Genomic DNA, 27,114 nt, shown 5'->3' with positions numbered 1-27,114 from the left:
GCTCCTGTCACACATAGCAAGAATGCACAGGAACCAAGCCGAAATGGCAAAAATTACCATAATCAGACGCAGTCGGGAGGGAAAGAGGTGTGGTCAGCAGTGTCAGAATGAATCCAGATTACCTTGTCCACACCTGCACGATCGCATCCAGCGCGTATGTGGACAACAGGTAGATGACACAGACTGCTGTCAGACGGCCGTAAAAGGCGTTGAAGACTGCCCAATATCCAAACGCCTGCATGGAAAAACATGGGACCAGAGTGGGAGGGAGCGCTGTGTTCCTCTCTTTGCAAAGTACCTGCCTGTACTGTACATCGGAGAAGCACCAATAGATGGATCAGAACACGCACACAGCTGAGTGATCATTCCAGCCCCGCGCGTGTGCACAGGATGCACGTGCGCCTGGACACCTTTACTGAAAGTTTGCAGCAGTGTCACACCATGCGTCAGATGCAGCCTTTCCAGCAAACTTTAATTTCTTTTGTGCTAACTTCAGGAGCACAACGCAAGTCTGTACATCATGATGTCGGTTGGATTATCACATGGGATGTAATTTTTGTGTGGTTATTTGCAGCACACAGCAGCCTGGTGAGAGGATTTCACCACAGGCTGTGGTTTGGTTTCCTGTGCACTCTGCGCTGTCCTGATTCCATGCTGGAGGTGAGTTTCATATTTAATAACATTGTCACAGCCTGGGATACAGTTCCACATCACACCTCCTACAGAGTTTAGATGGTGATCAGGTAATAATATGTGTATTACAGCAGTGAGATCCGTTCAGCTCCATGCCTGACGTGCGCTGTGACACATTACTGCAAATGAGACCACAGCGGCACTCTGTGCTTTCGGTTTGATTGTGCACTGTTCACATTCACTGTACATGATGAATGCCTGCCACACACGTTATTACAACAAGAATATTCACCGGCCTCCGAAATCTTCAACTTCAACTGCAAGGCACACATCTGTTCCAAGATGTCATCCAATTTGCATCTGAGTTCAAGAGTCATCGCAGTCTGAGAATGCACTGCCTTGCCAACCTCGTTAATCATGACGGGCAAGCGAGGGGCTGTGGTTCTTGATGCCGCCATCTTGCCAATTTTCCGGTAGATCAGGGCAGCACATAAGCCAAAAAGTACCAGCCCTGCTACCATGAGACCAAAAATGAATAAATCCTCGACATCCTCAATGGAGAAAGGCGCCAAGCATGCCACACGCCAGGAACTCCAGGAGTCGAGGACATAGCCCGCAGGATACATTTCATCTGGGCAGGTAGGATCCCCCAGTCCTGACCTTCTTGTAGAAAAAAATGGTGTCAATAGCGTTCAGAGACCAGGTGATCAATTCCATGGTTAATCCAATATATCCAGAATCCAATATACGAGGTCTATTAGAAAAGTATCCGACCTTATTATTTTTTTCAAAAACCATATGGATTTGAATCACGTGTGATTACATCAGACATGCTTGAACCCTCGTGGGCATGCAAGAGTTTTTTCACGCCTGTCGGTTACGTCATTCACCTGTGGGCAGTCTTTGAGTGAGGAGTGGCCCACCCTCTCTTCGATTTTTTCATTGTTTAGGAATGGCTCAGAGACTGCTGCTTTGTTTGATCAAAATTTTTTCAAAAACTGTAAAGCACAACTGAGTGGACACCATTCGATAAATTCAGCTGGTTTTCGGTAAAAAATTTTAACGGCTGATGAGAGATTTTGGTCCGTAAGTGTCGCTTTAAGGACGGCCCACGGCGCCTGACGGCGATCTGTGCTCCGAGGCGGCGGCGTCTCGCTGTTTCAAGCTGAAAACTTCCACATTTCAGGCTCTGTTCACCCAGGTCGTCGTCAGAGAACAGAGAAGTTTCAGAAGAGGTCGACATGAGGAGTTTATACGGACATTCCACTGTTAAAGGAGATTTTGTAATGAAAGAACGTGTGGGCAGATTCGCATGTCGGGCCGGACCCGACCGCGGGGGGTCGCGACAGGAAAAACACCTCCATTGGAAACCTTAACGGACAACTTGGAACATGCCCAGCTGTTAAACAATTTCTCAGATACTCACTTGTTGAAAGCCATCAAAAGCTGCCTGAATTTTACAAATGGTTTTCAATACGGAGGTGTTTTTCCTGTCGCGGCGCAGACGGATTTGCGTCGTCATCACGGAACCGACTCGGCGAATTTGCCCGCACGTTCTTTCATTACAAAATCTCCTTTAACAGTGGAATGTCCGCATAAACTCCTCATGCCGACTTCTTCTGAAACTTCTCTGTTCTCTGACGACGACCTGGGTGAACAGAGCCTTAAATTAGGATGTTTTCAGCTCGAAACAGCCAGACGGACGCCACCTCCGACTGTGCCGCACCGATCCGCTTTGTGAGCTGTCCTTAAAGTGAAAGAAACTCCACAATCTCTCATCAGCTGTTAAACTTTTCAACGAGAACCAGCTGAATTTCTCGAATAGTGTCCACTCGGATATCCCTCACAGGTCCTGAAAAATTTTTGATAAAGCAACGCGCGCCGTCTCCAGCAGCGTCTCAGACAAAGGATTTCAGCTGAGAGGGCTGGACCAGTGCTCACTCAAAGCCTGCCCACAGGCGGATGACGTCACCGACACGCGTGAAAAAACTCACGCATGCGCACGAGGGTTCAAGCATGTTTGGTGTAATCGCTCGTGATTCAAATCCATAGTTTTTTTTTTTTTAATAAAACTGTTGGGAAAGTGTAGTGACACGGACCCACAACAGGGGGCGTAAATGAACGGACAATGAAAGAGTCGAATATGAACACTTTACTGTCGTGAATGAGCACAACCTCAATACAGAGGAATATAAAATTTTGCAAACAGTCAATCACAAAGGTGACGTGTGGGCAGGCTCGAGGATAGAAGACGTCTGTCCTGAGAAGAACCGGAACCACACGATTTCCTCCGCCACCGAACCTGGAGAATACTGGAGCCACCAAGTCCCGAGTCCCCAGGTGGCCACCGTCTCCGAATGTCGGATCTGGTACTGCTGGCGAGGAGCAGAAACAATAAGATGTGGGTGTGTGTACACCCTGTAACAACAAAGGTGGAGATTCCACCTCCACCTCAAATCCAGAACCCTGGCACGTGCAGTGTTAGTGAGTACTTATCAAAGTTTGGCGTGGGGAGCGAAGACGTCAGCCCTCCACGTACCACAAACCCAGCTTCCAGCTGCAAGCACTCACAGAACCGACTGCAAACAACACAAAAGCAAAAACTGTCTGTGAAAGACAAAACAAACGGCTGAGCAGTTTACCTTCACAGGTCGAAGATATCTCGGCAACGAGGTGGAGATGACGTCCGGGTTTTATGGAGTAGCATGATGAAGTGTAGATGGGTGACAGCTGTCACCCCCGGCTGTGTCCGTGGCGGCAGTGCCCTCTCATGCCTGAAGCCCGCACTTCAGGCAGGGCGCCCTCTGGCGGTGGGCCAGCAGTACCTCCTCTTCTGGCGGCCCACACAACAAAAACTGCCGGTTAGTTTTCTAATAAACCTCGTAATTTGAAGAATTCACAGTCTGGTGAAATACGGACTTGAAGGTTAAAGGCAGAGAACAGAGATAAGGGAGAGTGGAGGAGATGCGACCGCCCTTGTCAGAGTCCCAAGCTGTTTACCCCTTTTTGACTATGGTGATCTTTTTATGGATGCTTCTGAAATGTATTTGAAAAAATTGGACACCGTGTTCCACTCAACACTACATTCTGTTACTGGCTGTGGCAGCTGGGTACACCACTGCGCATTGTATGCTATGGCAGACTGGCCATCTCTACATGTTCACAGATTCTCTTGGTGGTTATCTTTCATTTTTAAATCCTTGATTGGACTGGTTCCACCTTATTTATGCAACTTTATGAACAGGAAACAAAACACTCATTCCTTATGCTCACAAGATGTGCTGCTGATGGTGGTACCAAGAGTGAGGATTGATCTTGGTAAAAAGGTGTTTAAGTACTCTGCACCTTCTTCCTGGAGTGAAAGAATTGAAATTACCAGGACTAGTTTCATTTGGAGAGTTTAAACGCATCATAACCAACATTGAAAGGAATTCCCTTGGACTGTGTAATTGTATTTGATCAAGGCTTGGTTATATGCCCGGTACTCACGCTGCTTTTATGTTATGTCTTTTATTCTATTTTGTGTTGTTTTAGAGTTGTCGTGTGTCTCTATTTGTTTGTTTTAATGTTTTATTGTTGTAACATTGTGCTGGCCTTGTGACCAGATCGCTCTTGGAAAAGAGATTTTTAATCTCAACGATACCTATCTGGTAAAATAAAGGATTTGATTGATTGATTGAAATGTCTGGTCCAAGGACACAGACAGGTAGTGTGAGCAGGTTTCAAACCCAGGTCTACATATTGACAGGCCAGCTCTGTATCCACTCAGCTACTTGTTCTATTACCACTGTGAGCATGCGCAGAAGCTCCCATGCATCCGCGCAGAAGCTCCAGTGTCTTGGGGCTGCATTCAGTGTTGCTTGTAGTCTCTGCTAACCTGGTGTAAAAATATGACACAACTTCAGACTGTTATTGTAATAAACTGGGCCTGATTTCCTTATTTTAGAAATTGGGAAGGTAAGTAGGCCCAAAAATCGGCAATGGGAAGACACAATGCATCAGGACCCTGAAGACTTGGAGCTTCGATTTCCTGCAAAGGCAAAAGATAACATCTTTGTCCAGCCACCTCCTGACTTAATGAGCTGGCCAGGCAGCATTACAGTCGTCTGTTCAAATTTAACCTGTGCTTTCATTACTTCTCCTAATATTGATGAAATGTCAGAAGATTTACACAACACGCTTTGATGTAGCACACTTGTAGCACAGAAGTGCAAATACTCTGGACCTGTTTTCACATTCAAATTTTATTCTGAAAATGTTCCCAAACACTTCCTAGTCGATATCTGCTCTTTTTTTTTTCTTCTTTTTTTTAAACAACAGCTACTGTTGTACCTAAAAGCTGTTCAGATGAGTCTGGTAATTGTTGTGAAGGGAGAGTAATGCAACGCCCGATAACAGCACGGGAGCATATGGCTCAGAGACAACTGCCATGGCAACAGACGAGCCCGAGGTAACAGAAGGCCAGATTTTTATTTCAGTTCACACTGAAGTGAGAAAATGCATTTATCATGACACAATGGCTCAATTCAATTTAAGCAGTTAATGATTAGAGACCCTGGATACATAAAACCCACTTATCATCTGTGTTTAGACATGAGCAACAAAATAGTGGTGTGTGTGTGTGTGTGTGTATATATGCGTGCGTGTGCAGAATTATTAATGGCAGTTGAACTTTTCCACAGTATGATAAATATGGAACAAACAGTTTTTTCTGATTATTTTGTACCAGCCATGTGTGGAAACTATTCTGAAGTCATCAAATGTCAGCTTCATAAATACGCCCTTACTTTGAGCTGTTTCATGCTCTGATTTTGGAAACGGTACAGGGAAGGCGCACAAAAACGATTGCGATACAATGAGTTTTCAAAGGGCGCATGCTTTATATATTATACAAAGTCAGTGATTCACAAATGTTCTGCAACCCCCCCATCTCCCAAAGGTATCTTAGCCTCACATCCAATCTGCTGATCCATCTTGACTAATGCTGTAGTTCCTGTATAATTTTGTAATGACCCTTTATAACAAGCCGCTGTGGCCTCAGTGGCCACCAGACACTGGCTTTGCAACAAAAAAGCTCATTTCAAGCCACATGTATCTTCAACCACACATACTCTATCATGCATGTGATGATAAGATTATTCCCTGAAACAATCCAGCAGGTGTCCAGCAGGTGTGAGACAGGTACATGAACATCGCACATACAAATTTACTTCATGCATTGATCTAGTGCATCAAATCTGACCCATTTTTAATATGTTTATCTTCATTATATGCCTTTTTAAGCTGGAGATTTACAACATGACAGCAATTATTGTTGTTGAGTTATGTTAACAGTCTGGAGAAGTTGGACCTCTACCTTTCAATGAAAAACTTTACATACATGACTGCAGAGTAATTGTGCAAACGTATATGTCAATAAATAAAAATATATGAACTGTGGTTGTACATAAGACTGTTAAATGCTGTAAGTTCTGTTGCATTACTCGTGCAAGCATACAAGTCAATGTGCAATGTTTTAACAATGATTTAACATGAAACACTATACCCATCCTTTAGTTGCATTCCAGTAAGACTCACTGAGGATTTGAGCTTATACAGAAAATGGGTAAACAGTAAGAAAAAGAAATGGCTTTTACGTTTTGCAGAAGCGTTGAGGATTCTTGATCCACAAACTAAATTTTCCAGGATGGCAGAGGCACACATGGATATTAGATCCACATCAACAATGCCAAAAGATTAGCATTTGGGGGGAGTGGTCTGTGGTCACTGCTGTATCACAGTATTATGTTCTAAGCCATATATATTGATTTATAACAGAAAACTGTCAAAAGGGAGAATAAATATAAGTGTAAAGATGTTTGAATATATCAGAGCAGTAAATTAATCAGTGCGTGTGAACGCGCGCATTGACTCACGTGTGGTTATTCCACCAGCTGATCACTGATCCACAACGTGAATTCTTCCTTCCAGAACAGCTCTTTACGAGTATATCATCATTTTGATTCAACTACCCATTGCCACATGTACAGAAGGAATGGATTATCATTCCTACACTTATATTGTTATATTTAATACAAAATAATAAGCGCACGCAGCAGCTCCTGCTGCCGCTGATGCTGCATCCAAGTACCGTCGGAAATTACACAACTTTTTTGTTGTTTCAAATTCAGCAGTTGCTTGTGGCTAAATAATTAATTATATCCACACAAAAGATTAATTCTGGCCTATGTAAGGTGCCTGAGCCCATTGAAGCTGCCCCCCGCCCCCACACAGATAAAAAAAATAATGTGGTATATTTTTCCATATGATTGGAACACTTCCATTTTCTTTTTGAAAAATGCTGCCATGGGTGGTATATTGAAAATTCATAATGGCCCAATATCCAGTTTTATTTGGTATGCCTTTGGGTATATGTGTACCAACTTCTATACTTTTATCACAAAATGCACGATTGTTATGGAAATTTTAGCTAAGTGCCACCATGAATACTTTCGTTTGGAATGCACTGCAGAGAGCAGCTGAATAGTGAAGTCTACCCCGAACGCCTGACTGACATGATGTCATGTGGCTCCCTAACAGCTGTTTGACTGAACAACTGATGTAGAAGCAAAAATTAAGCAACTGGCCAGCCTGAATTAAAGCAAAGTTCTTTTTACTTGGAATTGTGGACAGTATTTATGTTGGTGGTGGTGTTTGTATGTTTAGGTCTCAGGAAAATCTGGACTTAGTTTTCTAAGACAAGTAAGATAAGGGAGGTGAGCTCATCAAATTATGCAAATGTTTTATCTCCAGAAAGTCTTCCTTTTTTCATTAACCTTTAATCCTTTTTCAGTTGCTTTATCAATACGTTTAAGCTTCCTTCCACCATGATTTGTTTGTTTATTATATGTTATCAGATTTTCATAAAACCAGGTGAGAAAGTTGGACATAATCTTAAACAAAAAATAAATAAAAGAGTAAAGCCAGTAAAACTGGTTTTTATGGTGGTAAAGTGTCAGGCAAGGGCCGAGGCAGGGCACAAAAGGGTTGGACACAATTGCAAGACTCATACTGCAGGCTTAGGAGTAAAAAGGCTTTATCTGAGAAAATGAGCAAAGGTTCGGTACACTGATGGTCAATCAGCCAAGCAAACAAAACTGGAAGGAGTAGGCAGGGTCGTCATACCAAAAAAAAGCAGGTTGCTCTAACACGGCAAGGCAGGATACAGAGGCTGAGACTAGTGCGAGGTCAAAAACAAGGCGAGGTTGATACATGGGTAGACAAAAGAACAAGACTCGTGGAAGGCTGGTAAGTGAATGTGGAAATTCAACAAACTGGCAGTGAGGTGGCAAACACAAAGGACTTAAACAGAACCCATGGTAATTAGGGAACAAGACACAGGTGCTGGAGAACAATCTGGAAGGGGGTGTGGCAAACAGAGGGGACAGGACACACCCACACCAAACAGGTGCTGGAGAACAATCTGGAAGGGGGTGTGGCAAACAGAGGGGACAGGACACACCCACACCAAACCCTGAACACCAGACAAGAGAGTGCAGTAAGACAAAAGCAAAGTGAACAGGGCCCAACTCAAAGGTGAACCTAAAACCACTGTGAGCTAGACAAAATGTCAAAAACCACTAATGAACAAAACCCAAAGTCAAATAAATTAAAGACCTAACATGAAAAAACAAAGAATTAACCAGAATACAAATGTAAGTAAGTGGCTTCGGATTTGGAGGTGAAAATCAGCACCTCCAAATCCGAGGACATGGTTCTCGACCGGAAAAAGGTGTTTTGCCCTCTTCAGGTCGATGGAGTGTCCTTGCCTCAAGTGGAGGAGTTTAAGTATCTTGGGGTCTTGTTCACGAATGAGGGACGGATGGAGCGTGAGATCGACAGACGGATCGGTGCAGCATCTGCAGTGATGCGGTCGCTGTATCGGACCGTTGTGATGAAGAGAGAACTGAGTAGAGGGGTAAAGCTCTCGATTTACCGATCGATCTACGTTCTGATCCTCACCTATGGTCATGAGATTTGGCTCATGATCGAAAGAACGAGATCGTGAGTACAAGTGGCCGAGATGAGTTTCCTCCGCAGGGTGGCTGGGCGCTCCCTTAGAGATAGGGTGAGGAGCTCGGTCACTCGAGAGGAGCTCGGAGTCGAGCCGCTTCTCCTTCACGTCGAAAGGAGCCAGTTGAGGTGGCTCAGGCATCTTTTCCGGATGCCCCCTGGACGCCTCGCTGGAGAGGTGTTCCGGGCACGTCCCATTGGGAGGAGGCCCCGGGGAAGACCCAGGACACACTGGAGGGACTATGTCTCTCAGCTGGCTTGGGAACACCTTGGGGTTCCCCTGGAGGAGCTGGGGGAGGTGTGTGTGGATCGGGAGGTCTGGGTAGCTTTGCTTGAGCTGCTGCCCCCGCGACTTGACTCCGGATAAAGCGGAAGAAAATGGATGGATGGCTGGATGGATGGATGGCTGGATGGATGGATGGATGGATGGATGGATGGATGGATGGATGGATGGATGGATGGACAAATGTAAGTACAGAAAAGAAATCAACAACAGAAATAAAAGCTCAGATTAAACTAGAATGGACCTCACAAAAGGCAACAGTAAAATAAACTGATAATTCAACATATGAGGAAAACTAAAACAAACAGGTGATTCCACTCATGAATACACAATGGGAAAAACAAAGCCTGGACACAAACTAGAACAGAACTTGATTCATGACTAAAGAATGAAGAACAGAAAATACATGATAAACAGAGAACAAAAACAGTGACCTCAATAGAGGATCGACGACAGACACAAACATGAGTCCAGATCATAACAAAAGCCCAGAATGGGCTGAATCATGAAACATAGTCCATCTTATTCCATCTTAGAGCTGCAACTAGCCATTATTTTATCAATTTATTTGATTAGTTGTTAGATCCATAAAATTACCAAAAAAAAAAAGGTGAAAATTGCTGATGAGTGTTATGAAGAGCCCAAGATGATGCCTTCAAATGTTTTGGTTTCTCCACAGCACACAGATGTTCAGTTTACTGCCAGACAGGAGTAACACGGCTAGGAAAATAAACCAAAAGATATTCACACTTAAGAAGGTGAAATCAAAGACATAGGATTTTTTTTTTAATGGCTCAAAAAGATCATTTAAGATTATCAAAATAGCTGTCGATTAATTTAATAGACAGTAATCCTGGAAATTGATTACTTACTGCAGCTCTGCAACTAATGTTATGAAAAGGCTGGCAATATCTTTCAGCAGACTGCAAAAAAACAAAAAAAAAAACAAAAAAAAAACACCTAAAATAATGTTCATAGTAACCCCTATTTTCACACTGCATGATTAAGTGTTTTTTGTTTTTTTGTTTTGTTTGTTTGTTTGTTTTTTGCACATTTTTGTAAGGAGGCACTCTAATGACTAATTTCCAGGAACAGACTCTGCCAACTGACGGAGGCTGGGTGTGAAAAGGTTTGTGCCTCTTTGCCCTTTAAACTTAAAACAAATCTCTACAGCATGACAAAAATTAAATTTAAAAAATAGCAAAACCAAAACAACGGAATCCAAGTGTATGTGCATCCATTTGTATAGGACAAATAAATCGACAGTTTTACAGCTAATTTTCTTACAAGTCGGGGATGGACACATGAATATTTCCAAGTCTCTGGTAATGTCTACAAGTTGATTTATATCAATCACTAATTCAGTACATCTGGAAAGTATTCACAGTGCTTCACTTTTCTTTTTTTTTTTGCAACTTTATTAAAAATAATAATAAAAAAATAAATCACATGTACATAAGTATTCACGTGAAGCTAAAAATTGAGCTCAGGTTCATCCTGTTTCCACTGATCATCCTTGAGATGTTTCTACAGCTTCACTGGAGTCTACGTGGGGTAAATTCAGTTGATTTAACATGATTTGGAAAGACATACTCCTGTCTACATATAAGGTCCCACAGTTGACAGTGCATGTCAGAGCACAAACCAAGCATGAAGACAAAGGAATTGTCTGCAGACCTCTGAAACAGGATTGTCTTGAGGCACAAATCTGGGGAAGAGTACAGAAACATTTCTGCTGCTTTGAAGGTCCCAATGAGCACAGTGACCTCCACCATCTGAAAATGTAAGAAGATGACAGAGAACCCGATGGTCACTCTGTCAGAGCTTCAGCATTCATCTGTGGAGAGAGGAAAACCTTCCAAAAGGACAACCATCTCTGCACCAATCCACCAATCATGCCTGTATGGTAGAGTGGCCAGACGGAAGCCACTCCTTAGTAAAAGGCACATGGCAGCCCACCTGGAGTTTGCCAAAAGGCACCTGAAGGACTTTCAGACCACGAGAAACAAAATTCTCTGGTCTGATGAGACAAAGATTGAACTCTTTGGTGTGAATAACAGGTGTCATGTTTGGAGGAAACCAGGCACCATCCCTACAGTGAAGCATGGTGGTGGCAGCATCATGCTGTGGGGATGTTTTTCAGCTGCAGGAACAGGGAGACTAGTCAGGATTGAGGGAAAGATGAATGCAGCAATGTACAGAGACATCCTGGAAAAAACCTGCACCAAAGTGCTCTTGACCTCAGACTGGGGCGACAGTTCATCTTTCAGCAGGACGATGACCCTAAACACACAGTCAAGATATCAAAGGAGTGGCTTCAGGACAACTCTGTGAATGTCCTTGAGTGGCCCAGCCAGAGCCCAGACCTGAATCTGATTGAACATCTCTGGAGAGATCTGAAAAAATGCTACACATCCAACCTGATGGAGCTTGAGAGGTCCTGCAAAGAGGAATGGACAAAACTGCCCAAAGATAGGTGCACCAAGCTTGTGGCATCATATTCAAGAAGACTTGAGGCTGTAATTGCTGTCAAAGGTGCATCAACAAAGTACTGAGCAAAGGTTGTGAATACTTTTGTACATGTGATTTCTTAGTTTATATATATATATAAATGTGCAAAAATTAAAAAAAAAACTTTTTTCATGTTCTCATTATGGAGTGTTGTGAGTAGAATTTCGAGTGAAAAATTGAATTGGAATAAGGCTGTAACATAACAAATGTGGAAGCACTGTGAATACTTTCTAGGTGCACTGTAAATACAAACAGTGTGGCACCACAGGGTAAATCATTTAAGAGTAAGTCGTTCTCAAAGGCTGAGAGACAGTGGAAGAAGGAAACAAATGAGAGAAGCTGCCAAGACAATGCTCAAAAAAATTCAGGGTGGCTGTTAATAGAGAGACTGGGCGGAGTGCAACTCTTACTTGTTGTCACGGCCAGGTGATAATTTTTCCTAAATTACTGATACAACTGAAGTCCAAGACATTCAATGCTTGGAAATGTTCTCGTCAAAAAGAATTTGCCATAAAAGTGATGATTTACGAGGGTCAATTGAAAGGTTTTAAGCCTGACTCAGAAAAAGTAGGTTCTCCATCTTTTGCATTCTGAGAAAACAATATTTCTCCAAATTGCACTCAGTGAGTCAAACCTTCACACTTTCTCAAGAAATGTTGGACTCGCCATCAATCACAGATGGTGTCGTCCTTTTGAAATGGCCAATGGAAAAAGGTTCTAAACAGGCTTTGAAACATTCCAAAGCAGTGGAGTCTGCCATCACTAATTTGCAGGACTGACAACAGGTTTTAGCAACACCCCCAGCCGCACATTCTATCTATTGGTTAATTCTGGTTTTTACATTCCCCTGCTGTTGTGAGCTTGTTAGCTGAGCTTTCAAGCACCGCTGTTCAAAATTTCTGATCGATTATCCAGCATTCAAGCACTGTCCAGAGGTGGCAGACATGTCTATGGGATATCACATGGAAAAAAATAAAGTTGATCATTTTACTGATCTGGCACATCAAACTTCATCACATCCTCATTATGTGTGCTTTTAATCTGGTGAGCTACAGTATTTGTTGTTTTTGAGTTATTCTCTACAAGCGGCAGCTGGGATGGAGAAGCTCACTAACTCACTCACCCACTCATCTTCATTTTTGCACTCAAAGTCCTACACAGTTACCAGCACAGAGAATCACCACAGACTGTATATTTCCTGGACAAACCCTGTGTGATAGATTTTCACCACACCCAGAAATGTCGGTATGAAGCCCATATTTTAGGTGTCGCCTTGTTGTTGCACTGACTCTGAACCCAAAAAATGTAAAAAGAGGTGGAGAAATGGGTGATTCAGTTGTTTGACAAAAGAAGCTTGAATATGTCCCAATCTTTGAGGCCGAGCCAGCTAAGCTAATAGGCTAACCTCAGATCTGGTGTATATTAAATATATTTTTTGTGTGCAGTGGTTCTCATAAGAGTTTGCTTTGGTGTGGGCAGTTATGAGCCTCTTATTTTCTCAGTAAACATGCATTAACAAGACCTAGCGGATCAGGCAACCGATAGCTGTTAAAAGTGCTAACGCCGTTAGCCTACAACATTAAATTAGATGAGAATTCCACTCAGCGCAAAAAGCACAAATGTCTTAGAGCATCCAGTGCGGCTTTTCGCCACATAACAAGCCAAATTATTCCAGGTATTTGTATTAAAATACTCAAAATGACACACACACACGGCCCTCCACAACAGCTAGCAGCTGCTGCCAACAGAAGGGGTGCCGCGAAGGATTTTGCGCCCCACGAAAAGAAATCTTACTGGGCCACCCCCATATTATTTTGTTAGTATTATAATTGTATAAGGGGCCTCCCTGTCAATTATGGGCCACTAGAATCTTTCACCTTAGTCTCCCCTTTTCGGCACCCCTGGCCAGTGGACAATGAGTTACAGTTATGACAGTCGAATGCACTGGAATCAGCAGCTGTCACTCAAGAGACCACACCCATAAGTACTTTATGGTTTAGCTAACAGGTTAGAAAAAAAATCATCCCACAATGCAGTTATCATGCAGGAGGAAACTATGTATAGAGACCAAATCCATTTTTTGTGGCAGGTTGTGTACACATTTATTCCTCTCTAAAATTTGGCATTTTAACATGGACTCCTATGGAAATGTGCTTCCTTTTGGAGGCAGCCTCAAGCAGCCAGTCTAGGAACTGCAACTTTTTCTTCTTCCAGTTGAGCTTCATCTGAGACCACTGAAGCTTACCACTTGGGAATGACATTCCAGGTTTGTTATTAGCCACAAATTAAACCATTGTGAACTATAATAGAATCACTTATGGTTGTTAAAGAACAAATGAAAGGGACAAATCATGACTAAGCACATATCCCCAGAGAAATGCAAGTTCATTGAATAAGAACACGGAAAACTCAGAGGCACACACCAAATCTCTGTAAGATTCAATTTATTAAGAACAGCAATTTAAGACTGCAACCAATCTTGTTACAAAGCAAAAACACAACAGGATGAATAAGACATGTTCTTTTTGTTCATGATGAAGGCGAGGCATCAAATTTTCTCGTGTCGTGTCATTGTGTTATTTCTGCAGTTCGTTTCGCCGTAGCATCCTCATGTTTACGGGCTTTTTCACTATAAATACTCTATATGAGCTATCGCTTCCTGTCTATCTTTTTTCTACCCACTTTGTGAGTGATTTTGCTTCTTATAAACAAACTGCTGTGCTACTCTTCACAAAAGGACATGCTGACAACTTGGCCTTCCACTAAGTAATCCAGCCTTTGGTGGAGATAAACGCGCCACCGCAGCCTATGAATGTAAATGAGTTTTGCATTTGGCTGTTCGTGTGATACGGGTCACACTGCAAGTCTGTCTGCAGCAGCTAAAGCGATTTGAAGCACAGCTGTATGTGAGGCACCGTGCAAAAATCCAAGAATCTCTTTTCAAGCTGTGTGCAAAAATAAAATAAAAAAAAAAGTGCGAATTAATGAACGTTCTGGAGACAGAATCAATTTCGTCTGAGACATATTCATTTGTGCTCATTCGTTTTGTTGCTGTACTTTAATGGAAAAATCGCTCATGCAGATAGAAGTTTGAAAAATACCTATTGTGCATGTGTGCTCAACATTAAAATACTGCTTGTTTCGCAAACACATCACATTTTTCTGTTGTTGCATGACAAGAAATCAAGAACAGAGCTTAACTTCAGTTTACACAAAGAAGTGTTAATGATTTGCACAATAACACCACAGACTGTATATATACTGACCAAACCATAAACCTATGCCTAGAAATGCCCCCGCCATGATATCACCCATAGGTTTTCTGAGGATCAACGTTGACGCTCAAATGGGGCGGCTCCAGATGTCGCCATCTTGGCAGTTGGTGATGTTGCCTAACTGCCGGCCAATCCATGAATAGAGAAGCACTGGTTAAGACCAGCATGACCGGGGCGGGATGCATGAAACGTGAACACACCCACCTATCCTAAAGGTACCAAGCTTGCTAAGGCTAACAGGCTAGGGCACCTGAATTCAGCTCATTATTTAATGGATATTTTTTGTGTACTAGGCGGTGGTTCTGATAACAGGTGGCTTGTGTGCATGTATTCAAAACTATGACCAGCATATTGCTTCTATCACTGTGTAGCTAACATCACCAAGCTATCAACACCAGGTAATTCTTTCAAGAGTACTAGCATAAGTGTTGTAGTACTCAAGTCCGGTCTTGGTCTCAAGACCACCTTTTCACGTATTACATTAATTAAAATTTGCAGTAACAAAATTAATAACTTAATTCACATTATATCAGCTAAGCTTATGTAGCCATGAGGTTGCTGGACAGAAATGGCAGTACCTTTGCAGGAGAACAAAGGTGCGAGTCTTTAGGGTCTTAGTGCTACCAGTCTGACTGTATGGTTGTGAGACGTGGGCACTAAGCAGTGACCTAAGGAGAGGCCCGGATGTCTTTGGTACTAGGTCTCTTCAGAAGATCCTTGGGTATGTTGGAAAAGCGTACTGTCGAGTGAGCAGTTACTTAGGAAGACTCAGATGAGGAGTATCACTTGCACTGTGAGGGAGCATCAATTTTGACATTCTAGCCATGTGGCTCATTCTCGATGCATGATCAAGCAAGCCAGAATGTTGAGGACCCTAGTGGCTGGAGTAGGCCAAGGGGACACACACATTTCACCTTGCTGGAAGAAATGCCCCAGTGGTTGCCATCCATGACCCAAGGCGGTTTATGGTGCCGTGGATGTGGAAAAGCTTCGCACCAGGGCATGCTCCCCGACTTATGTAGATTGGCACTATAACTGACAGAACAAGATAAACCGTGCTTCACATCAGGTAGAGTAGATAAGGATTGTAAGATGGATCAGACCTAGGCTTGGGTTTCCCCTCTGCCTTCTGGAAAACTGAAGCTGTGTAACCCTAAAGAGACATAGTTACTCAGCCTTTTATGACCCCAATTCCAATGAAGTTGTGATGTTGTGTGAAATGTAAATAAAAACAGAATACAATGATTTGTTTACCACTGTGTTACATCACCTTTCCTTCTAACAACACTCAATAAGCATTCGGGAACTGAGGACACTAATTATGAGTGTCATGATTGGGTATAAAAGGAGCATCCCCAAAAGGTTCAGCCATTCACAAACAAAGATGGGGCGAAGATCACCACTTTGTGAACAACTGTGTGAAAAAATATTCCAACAATTTAAGAACAAAGTTTCTCAACACTCAATTGCAAGGAATGTAGGGATTCCATCATCTACAGTCCATAATATAATAAGAAGATGCCCAAACGTTTATTGAGTGTTGTTAGAAGGAAAGGTGATGTAACACAGTGGTAAACATACCACCGTCCCAGCTTTTTTGAAATGTGTTGCAGGCATCTATTTCAAAATGAGCAAATATATGCACAAAAACAATAAAGTTTATCAGTTTGAACATTAAATATATTGTCTTTGTGGTAGAGAAGCTTGAATCTTCGACTGGACTGGGTTGCTTGACGTGAGGACGTTTCGCTTCAAATCACAGAAGCTTCCTCAGCTAAAATTCTTGCTCTGGTAGTCTGACTTCTGTCTTGACTCTTGTAGAGAAGAATAAATCAGAAGCCAACAAAAGCTGGAGTTTTTAACCTAACCAGACCCCTCCTACCGAGAGGCCGACTGCTATAGGCTAGTGACTAAACAATAGCTCTAATTAGCACCTATTGTGCTCTAGTTAGCACTCTCGTAATGATGGGATGGAAGCCTCCCCTGATGGCTCCCTTGACAACTCTCCTGATGACGTGAATGACTCATTACCATGAACAAAAGACTGAAACTGCTTTGACCTGAGTACCACATTGTAAACAGGGGACAAAGCGTGTCTGAGTCCCTCCCCCCGGTTAAGGCTGGGTTTCAACTGTTTTACAAAGAATGCTTCCTTGACACCTCTCTCAAACCATTTCTTCTCTCTTGCTAAGATTTTAACTTCCTTGTCCTCAAACGTGTGGTTAGTATCTTTCAGGTGGAGATGAACTGCAGACTGAGGTCCACTGGTGACCTCTCTGCGGTGCTGGTATAGCCTCTTGTTTAAAGGTTGCTTAGTCTCACCTATGTAGTGTTCATTACAGTTTTCCTGACATCTGATATAATACACTACATTGCTCTGTTTGTAACTAGGGATCCTGTCCTTAGGGTGAACTAATTTCTGCCTCAAGGTGTTAACCGGTTTAAAGTAAACTGGGATTTTGTGCTGTCTGAAGATTCTCTGTAGTTTTTCCCCTACTCCTGCTAAATAAGGGAGAGACACTCCTCTTCTTCTTGTCTCCGTCTCCTGTCTAACTGGTCTCTTTGTTTTCTGGGACTTCTGCACTTTGTCCAGGAACCATCGTGGGTACCCACATACTGTGAGGGCTTCCCGTACAAGTTGTTCTTCTTTAGCCCTTCCCTCTGCAGTTGTGGGCACCTGTAGGGCTCTGTGTTGAAGAGTCCTGATCACCCCGAGCTTGTGTTCAAGGGGGTGGTTTGAGCCAAAGAGCAGATATTGGTCAGTGTGAGTGGGTTTTCTGTAAACCTCTGGCGGGACTCAGACATGCTTTGTCCCCTGTTTACAATGGGGTACTCAGGTCAAAGCAGTTTCAGTCTTTTGTTCATGGTAATGAGTCATTCACGTCATCAGGAGAGTCGTCAAGGGAGCCATCAGGGGAAGCTTCCATCCCATCATTAGGAGAGTGCTAACTAGAGCACAATAGGTGCTAATTAGAGCTATTGTTTGTCACTAGCCTACAGCAGTCGGCCTCTCGGTAGGAGGGGTCTGGTTAGGTTAAAAATTCCAGCTTTTGTTGGCTTCTGGTTTATTCTTCTCTACAAGAGTCAAGACAGAAGTCAGACTACCAGAGCAAGAATTTTAGCTGCGGAAGCTTCTGTGATTTGAAGCGAAACCCAGCCAGTCCGGAAAATCACTAAGGGCCCTTGGGCAAGGTCCTTAATCCCCAAGTTGCTCCTGGTGTGTAGTGAGCACCTTGCATGGCGGCACCCTCACATCAGTGTGTGAGTGTGTTTGTGTGAATGTGAGGCATCATTGTAAAGCACTTTGACCTTCTGATGCAGATGGAAAAGCCAATATAAAAGTAGTCCATTTAAAGAAGCAAAAGGCAGTTGCTCCCCTAGGTGCTGTCTGATAGGTGATAATACAGGTTAATAAGTTTCAAAACCTTCAGTTTTTGTAAAATGGAGATTCAGAGACGCTGCTGATCACAGGAGCAGGCTCAGGAGCATGACTCACCATTGCCAAAAAAAAAAAAAAAAAAAAAAAAGAAGCAAAAACGTGAAGAGAAAGAAAATTGTGACGGACGATGGATTCGGGAACCTCACCACTAGATAACGCTAAATCCTACATACTGTAGCTTTAAGGATGACACAAATAAGGTTTAAAAGGAACAATGGGTTAAAAATACTCTATGTGATGCATTCTTATTCTTATGTTGGTGCTGTTTAAAATTCAGATTGATGTTTTGATTGGATGACAATTTCAGGAAGTCAGATTTGGAATGCAAGTGTAAAAAGGAGACATACTGCTCTTTACAATATATATAGCTACTATTTTCAGAATCAGAATCAGAAGAAGTTTATTGCCATTGCCAGTGAACAGGATTCACAGACTAGGAATTTGCTTCGGTACAATGGTGCAACATTAAGAAGAGATAAAATGCTAGGATAAAATATAACTTATGTGTCAAAATAAGATAAAATATAAGATAAAAAAAAAAGAAATATGAAATATGAAAGGCTGTGTGCAACAGAAAAACAGAGAAACAGAAAAAACAGTGCAGTGGGAGGAGTGTAATTAAAAACCAACGTACATTGTCTAAAGTGACCCGTGATAAAATGATAAAGTGACAGAGTTAAGCTTAAGGTGACTGAGTTATGAGGTGTTCATGAGTCTAACGGCAGAGGGGAAGAAACTGTTCTTATGGCGGGAGGTTCTGGTCCGGATGGGCCGTAGCCTCCTGCCCGAGGGGAATGGTTTGAACAGACCGTGAGCAGGGTGAGAAGGGTCAGCTGTGATCCGACCTGCTCGGCCCAGAGTCCTGGAGACGTGCAGGTCGTGGAGAGATGGAAGGAAGATTTTATGCTTACAACTCAATTACAATCAACTCACACATTCAAGACTGACAGTTTTATTGTTTTTATGTCTAATCAATGCACCTTATTTAATTTCTCCTTCAGTCCTAATCCATATCTTGGAACCTATATTTACTGTTAATTAGCTAAGGAGACTTGTTCAGGTACAGCTGTTGTAAACTATTATGTGTGTTCACCTCTGGATGTCAAACAGTGAGTAGTGACTTCAGGCAATGGTGGCAGGATAAGAAACCACAAAAACAATTTTTAGCCTGCTAGTGCAGCAAATAACTGAACAATACTTCGCATTTTCAATCGGCGGCCACATAGGGGTCAATTGAAGAATTACACAGGGGTTAATATATAAAAATGCTCAAATCATATTGAAAACTATACCACATTATTTGTCTGATCATAAAGATTCAAAAAAGGTATAGTTTGGACTATCTATGACTGAATGTTATGGAGTTATGGGGTAAAAAGCTTAAGAATGGTGACAAAGGTCAATTTCAGTTTGTACAGTGGTCAAAAGTTAAAGTTGCTCCAATTTTAGTACGAAATGGTGCAAATTGTTCATTGAGCTACTTGGATTAATAAATGGAATAGTTTTGACTGTGTTGAAAGCTTGGTCTCTAAAGTAAAGGTCAAATAATGTTGACGTCCATTGAATTCTATGACATGTGACATATGTTACCCCGTAACTAAGTATGATACATGGTGCAAACTATTCCTTTTTGAAACCCTATTAACTCGACCAATAATTTGAATCACCTTTGAACAAAATTGGAGCAACTAACGTTTGACCCCTGTACAAAAGGAAATTGAACTGTCACCATTCTTGTTTTTACCACATAACTTTATAGAATTCAGTCATAGATAGTCCAAACTATACCTTTTTGGAATCTTTACAATGAGACAAATAATGTGGTGTAGTTTTCAATATGATTGGAGCATTTTTATATTTTAACCCCTGTGTAATTCTTCAATTGACCCCTATGTGGCCGCCTATTGAAAATTCAAGTGGCCCATTGTTTTTTTCAAAAGAGCAATGTCTAAGGAGAATTTGTGCAGGATTTGGTGCTTGTATCACCATGTGAAGTATTGTTTCAGTTAGTTGCTGCGCTAGCAGGCTAAAAGTTGTTTTTGTGGTTTCTCATCCATTGATTCTCATCCATAGGCCCGTCGATTTTTTTTCAAAAGAGTAATATCTAAGGTGTACTTTTGCCAAATTTGGTGCTTGTATTACCATTTGAAGGATTCCTCTGTAAATTTTCAGTTATCTGCTGCACTATGCCTAGAATACTGACAGCACTGGTCAAATTGTTATCATAATCACAAAATAATTACTGCTAATAAAGCGCAGATAAGACCTTGTTAAGAGCTTCTAGTAATTGTTGCTTAATTGGTGCAGATGTGTGTGAAAGTGAGTGAGAGACCACATTAGAATTACATTGTGCAGAATAACATATAAAACCCAAACAAAGAGTGATCTTGAACTTCTTGGAAGTTTTTTAATAATGCAGTCATGCAAAAAAAAAAAAAAACTTTACATGAAATAGAACTGTACAACTAAAAAGAAATAAAACATACCGAATATATTTCTGTATTATATGAAAGGAAGTACAAAGAATTTTTTTCATGTTTAAAAAAAATACAGAGAAAATAACCAAAATTATTGAGTATATATTCAGAATAATCCCACTGATCAATGCAGAAAACAAAAAGTCTGTAGTTCTGGTTGAAGTCTTTTGTATCCAGTCCTGCATCGAGCTTCTGCAGTCTGCACTCTGTGGACTGCAGTTGCTTTAATCTTATCTGATTATCATTCTTTGAATCAATGTGTTGAGGCAGTCAGAGGGACAAATTTTGAATAAACTTTTAACCAAGGCAGCCAGTAAATGAATATCAGTGGTCTTAAAATCAACAATGTGGTCAATAGGAAATAGAAAACACAGCTAGAAAAAAAGCTAATAAAGTTGCCTCAGAAGGAGGTGTTGTCTTTCACTTGAAATGTGATTGAAATTTTCAGAATATGGTGCAGAGAGAAAGAGAGAGAGAGAGAGAGAGAGAGAGAGAGAGAGAGAAACACCTAAACCACACTAATGCATAAAAAAAGCATCAAAGCAGAACACACTTTACACAGATTAATTCAGATCAATATATCGCTCAATATACAAATAATGAATGTTTAGTAGTTCAATGGTACGAATATTTCATGAGGTGAAAGATGGAACGTACCATCTTTCACCTCATGAAATATTTGTTCCATTGAAAGAATGGAAAAACATTCATTATTTGTTTTATATAACAGCAAAAGTAGATCCTTATCATTTCACATTTTATCAATTTATAAACAGAAAAGGGACTTACATTTTGGTGTGTCACTAGTGCTTAACAGTCCAACACAAACTTTAAAAAGGAGTCCAAAATTGTTCTCAGTCAACTTGCAAAAAACATTTCTGACGACGTAGTCCGTGATGCGGTCCACTGACTTTGTGTACAGACTGCCGTCTGCTTTCCTCACTCCAGCAAAAAAATCACGTCAGAAATTTGTCCAGCTTTTCATCCTAACAGCACTTCATGCCTCCAGATGGCTTACGGCGTGGTGGATTTGTTTTTATGTCATCCGCCAGCAAAAAAAACTCTGCCATGTTTCGTTAAACGCCGTCCCCTGTACTGTGAACATGCGCGGTGGTCGGGGAGTGCAATAGCACATTTCATAGAGTACAAAAATTGCACACTAAAAAGAACTATTGCACGGTCAATGAAACACAACAGCAAATGGTTCGAATAATCCATGTCACGTGACATAGAAGCCGCCAATCAAATGACAAGGATCTACTCACCCATTATATAAAAGTAACTATCTGCCACAGCCAAATGAAACTAGGGCATCCCATTGGCCTTCTCCAGCCGCTGGGGTCTTCAACACTGATATACCTGTGTGCTAGATCATGTCTGGAGAAACCAAAATGTTGAAGATGACTACCTCCATAAGTAACCACTGATTTGATATAAAGTCATTCCAGCATTACCCAAAGATCCTTTGAAGAGAAAGGCCTTTATTGTCATTGTACATACAGTACATATATAAAACGAAATTTGTCCTCATTTAACCATCCTAATTACAGTTAGACACAATCCAACCACTAGGAGCACAGTGGGCAGCCACAGTTCTGTGCCCCCCGGCCAACTCCAGATGAAGAGGCGCTGCCTTGGTCAGTTGCAGAGACAGGACCCTAAATAAGCATGTTTTCGATTGTGGGAGTGCAAGGATGAAACCCATGCAGACACAGGAAAAGCATCCAAACTCCACACAGAAAGGTGGAAAGCGATCTCACAACCTTCTTGATGTGAGGCACCAGTGCTAACCAGTAAGCCACTATGCTGCCAAGACATTTAGTTGTCACCTTAAGTCATTGGTTAGTCTCAAAATCTCACAACAATTCAGTTTATTCATACAGCAGCAAATCACAACATGAGTCACGCCAAGGAAAGACTTAGACTTTTGTTCTGATGCAAAGGTATCGGCTTCGCCAAACACATCTGTCCAGCAAACCATTCTATGTTCTTTCTTAAGCCTGTCTGGTCCTTGCAGATCATAGGCCACCAACAAGCTCTCTCCACTTCCTTCTGTACCTCGACATCTGAACCATGGAGTGCCAGTCCAAGCCAGTTTCTTTCATTTTGGCCTCGCAGGAACGACGCCAGGTGTTTCGTGGTTGTCCATGTCTTCTCTTGCCAGGCAGGTTCCAACACAGGGTATGGCGGGTGATGTTCAGCTCATCCTTCCTCAGGGTGTGGCCAAACCAACCCCACTTTCTCTTTCTGATTTCCATGGCTGGAGGTAGTAGTTGCCAACGCTACTCATTTGATATCTTCTCGGATCATCTTATGCCAAGGATACTGCGGAGACAGCTGTTGAAAAAATGACTGAATTCTTCTGCGGAGGACTACTGTAGTCTTCCAAGTCTCGGCACTGTACAAGAGGACAGACTTCACATTCGAGTTGAAGATGCGCACTTTGGTCTTTTCCCCTGTCTGTCTTGACTTCCACACTCACTCGATGCAGCATCTTGAATGCAGTTTGTGCCTTTCCAAATCTCACTCTGATGTCTTCCTCTGATCCTCCCATGTCCACTACGCTTCTGAGGTACGTAAATGAGTTGACTTCCTCTATAGCTCCAGTCTCCAGCTCCACTGATTCTGTTCTCCGTGTGTTGATCTTCGTAAGTTTGGTCTTCTCCCGGCTGATCCTTGGTCTTAGTTGTGCGGCTGCCTCTTCTTATCTTGCTGTCTTCCTCTGCATCTGTTGGCGGGAATGTGATAGTAGGGCAAGGTCATCATCAAAATTCAGGTCAGCAAGCTGTTGCATCAGGGTCCATTGTATGTCGTCTCTGTGGCCTTATGTTTTCTTGCAATGGTGAGGAGAAACAGGAAAGGAGACAAGAGGCATCCCTGTTTCACACCTGATCAAACCTCGAACGGTTCCGATGGCCCTCCTCTCTACAGTACTCTGCTCGTCACTTCCCTCGTATGACTGTTTGATAACGTTGATGTACTTGGGTGGAATTCCATAATGCACCATCAGTCTCCATAGGCACTCCCTTTCAAGGTTGTCAAATGCCTTTTCGAAGTCTACAAAATTTACGTGGACTGAGTCCAGGAAGTCATATATGTAGATATACAAATCAGTAGTTGTAGATTTACATCATCTTGATGGTACCTACAAGTGCAATGCAAATACAACAACATACCACAGTCCCTATTCAGGATTGCTCAAAGTAAACTGTTTGTAATTTGGCTCTAATCATAAAGTATGTTATGTCAAGATGACAAGAGCTTTATTCCATCAACACAAGAATACAAGGCACCCTGCACATAATAATTCAATGATTATGACAAATCAAAGCATGAAGATAATTCCAGTCATATCCTCAGACTAGGCTCGAAGATTGTTGCTGAACTCCAGAGTAACTTTGTCAAAAGAAAGTTTCTTTTACTTAACAGCTTGACTCAAACTTTTTGCACACAGTGAATTTATTTTTAGATCCAATTTGTTTATCCTTACTTTATTTTAAATGGCAGAAAAAAAACTAGGCTACACTTCTGTCTGTTGCCATTTCTTTCCCTTTCACACTCCCACAACCTGCCTACTCAGAATGACTGAAAAACTAAATGTAATTCAGGCAAAAATATACAAGGTGCTTAAGAAAACTGTTATTTTACACAATCTGGTTAAATTTGATGGGTTTATTGTATATGGGTAGGCTTATGGGATCATTTACCATACCATGCCATACCATACCATCTTTATTTATAAAGCACTTTACTACAACCAAAGCTGACCGAAAGTGCTGTATACTAAAACATACAGTTAAAACATCAAGATATGTTGCAATTTAGGTGCAACAACCAAAAAGGCCCTGTCCCCTCTTAGCTTCCTTTTAGATCTCGGTACCTCCAGGAACAGCTGGTTAGCTGAGACCAACAAGGTATATATGGGGGAAGAAGCCCAGAGAAGTACAACGGGGCTAAGCCATGAAGAGACTTAAAAACAAAGACAAGAAAGACAAGAGGCTCATTAAAAGTCTGCTAACGAGTCTTTCATTGGATTCAGGTGTGTTGGAGCAGGGAGACAACTAAGAGTGTCAGGAAGGTGGCTCTCGAGGACCGAACTTGGCCACCCCTGGTGTAGTTAAACACGTGAAACAGTCTCCCAGCCCCCAGCTTGAACGCTTTCAAAAATAGACAAGATAAACTCTGGAAGGTTATTGATGTCGGTGGATCGAATCATTTCTTAACGATACCCAAAAGGAACCGGTTCTCGATACCCATCCCTACCCGCAACACATTTCAAAAAAGTTGGGACGGGGCAACAAAAGACTGGGAAAGTTGATGAATGTTCAAAGAACACCTGTTTGGAACATTCCACAGGTGAACAAGTTAACTGGAAATAGGTGAGGGTATAAAAGGAGCATCCCCAAAAGGCTCATCCATTCACAAGCAAAGATGGGGCAAAGATCACCACTTTGTGAACAACTGCATGAAAAAATAGTCCAACAGTTTAAGAACAATGTTTCTCAACGTTCAATTGCAAGGAATTTAGGGATTCCATCATCTACAGTCCATAATATAATCAGAAGATTCAGAGAATCTGGAGAACTTTCTACACATAAGTGGCAAGGCTGAAAACCAACACTGAATGCCCATGACCATCGATCCCTCAGGCGGCACTGCATTAAAAACTGACATCATTGTGTAAAGGCTTTTACTGCGTGGGCTCAGGAATACTTCAGAAAAACATTGTCAGTTAACACAGTTTGTCGCTACATCTACAAGTGCAAGTTAAAACTCTACCATGCAAAGCAAAAGCCAAACATCAACAAAATCCAGAAACACCGCCACCTTCTCTGGGCCCGAACTCATTTGAAATGGACAGACACAAAGTGGAAAGTGTGCTGTGGTCTGATGAGTCCACATTTCAAATTGTTTTTGTAAATCATGGACGTTGTGTCCTCCGGGTTTTAGAGCAACACATGCTGCCATCCAAGCAACGTCTTTTTCAGGGACGTCCCTGTTTATTTCAGGAAGACAATGCCAAGTCACATTCTGCACGTGTTACAACAGCATGGCTTCGTAGTAAAAGGGTTCGGGTACTAGACTGGCCTGCCTGCAGTCCAGACCTGTCGCCCACTGAAAATGTGTGGCGCATTACAAAGCTCAAAATATGACAACGGACACCCCGGACTGTTGAACAACTGAAGTCGTACATCAAGCAAGAATGGGAAAGAATTCCACCTACAAAGCTTCAACAATTAGTGTCCTCAGTTCCCAAATGCTTATTGAGTGTTGTTAGAAGGAAAGGTGATGTAACACAGTGGTAAACATACCACTGTCCCAGCTTTTTTGAAATGTGTTGCAGGCATCCATTTCAAAATGAGCAAATATTTGCACAAAAACAATAAAGTTTATCAGTTTGAACATTAAATAAGTGGAAGAGGATTTGCAAATCAATGTATTCTGTTTCTATTTATTTTTTATTATTATTTATTTTATTTATTTTATACAACGTCCCAACTTCATTGGAATTGGGGTTGTATATCATATGAGATTGTGTGCATATACATATGTGTATAATTATCTGCTTTTTGCATGTCATGGTATACAGGATGTACTTGTTGAATACGGACTGGTGGTCACATTAAGTTGCACACCTGTGTGTGACTGCACCAGATCTCTTGCTGACACCATTATATGCACCTGTAATAATTGCAGTATACGAGGGCTGTCAATAAAGTATAGGTCCTTTTTATTTTTTTCAAAAACTATATGGATTTCATTCATATGTTTTTACGTCAGACATGCTTGAACTCTCGTGCGCATGCGTGAGTTTTTCCACGCCTGTCGGTGACGTCATTCGCCTGTGAGCACTCCTTGTGGGAGGAGTCATCCAGCCCCTCGTTGGAATTCCTTTGTCTGAGAAGTTGCTGAGAGACTGGCGCTTTGTTTGATCAAAATTTTTTCTAAACCTGTAAGGCTCATCGAAGTGGACACAGTTCAAAAAATTAAGCTGGTTTTCGGTGAAAATTTTAACGGCTGATGAGAGATTTTGAGGTGATACTGTCGCTTTAAGGACTTCCCACGGTGCGAGACGTCGTGCAGCGGTCCCAGGCGCCGTCGTCAGCCTGTTTCAAGCTGAAAACCTCCACATTTCAGGCTCTATTGATCCAGGATGTCGTGAGTAAACAGAGAAGTTTCAGAAGAAGTCGGTTTCAGCATTTTATCTGGATATTCCACTGTTAAAGGAGATTTTTTTAATGAAAGACGTGCGGACGGGTACGCGCGTCGGGACGCAGCCGGCGCGGTGCGGCGGCACAGGAAAAACACCTCTGTGTTGATAACCATTTGTAAAATCCAGGCGGCTTTTGATGGCTTTCAGTGGAGTGAGTATATGAGAAATTGTTTAACAGCTGGACATGTTCCAACTTGTCCTTAAGGCTTCCAACAGAGGTGTTTTTCCTG

General features: G+C 42.0%; 1 protein-coding gene and 1 long non-coding RNA gene across 2 annotated transcripts in view; one reads left to right on the top strand and one right to left on the bottom strand.

The window, feature by feature from the left end:
- Positions 1-27,114, bottom strand: part of asic1c (acid-sensing (proton-gated) ion channel 1c) — a 337,041-nt gene that overhangs the window by 268,241 nt on the left and 41,686 nt on the right. The gene's annotated exons all lie outside the window — the stretch shown is intronic.
- LOC117521054 lies at positions 4,314-25,912 on the top strand. Its single transcript, XR_004563870.1, has 3 exons — positions 4,314-4,422; positions 22,485-22,491; positions 25,899-25,912. It is a non-coding gene; the product is annotated as an uncharacterized LOC117521054 (long non-coding RNA).

Source organism: Thalassophryne amazonica, chromosome 12, assembly GCF_902500255.1.
Source record: "Thalassophryne amazonica chromosome 12, fThaAma1.1, whole genome shotgun sequence".
NCBI lineage: Eukaryota > Metazoa > Chordata > Actinopteri > Batrachoidiformes > Batrachoididae > Thalassophryne > Thalassophryne amazonica.
This window is presented reverse-complemented; position numbering and strand designations above follow the sequence as displayed.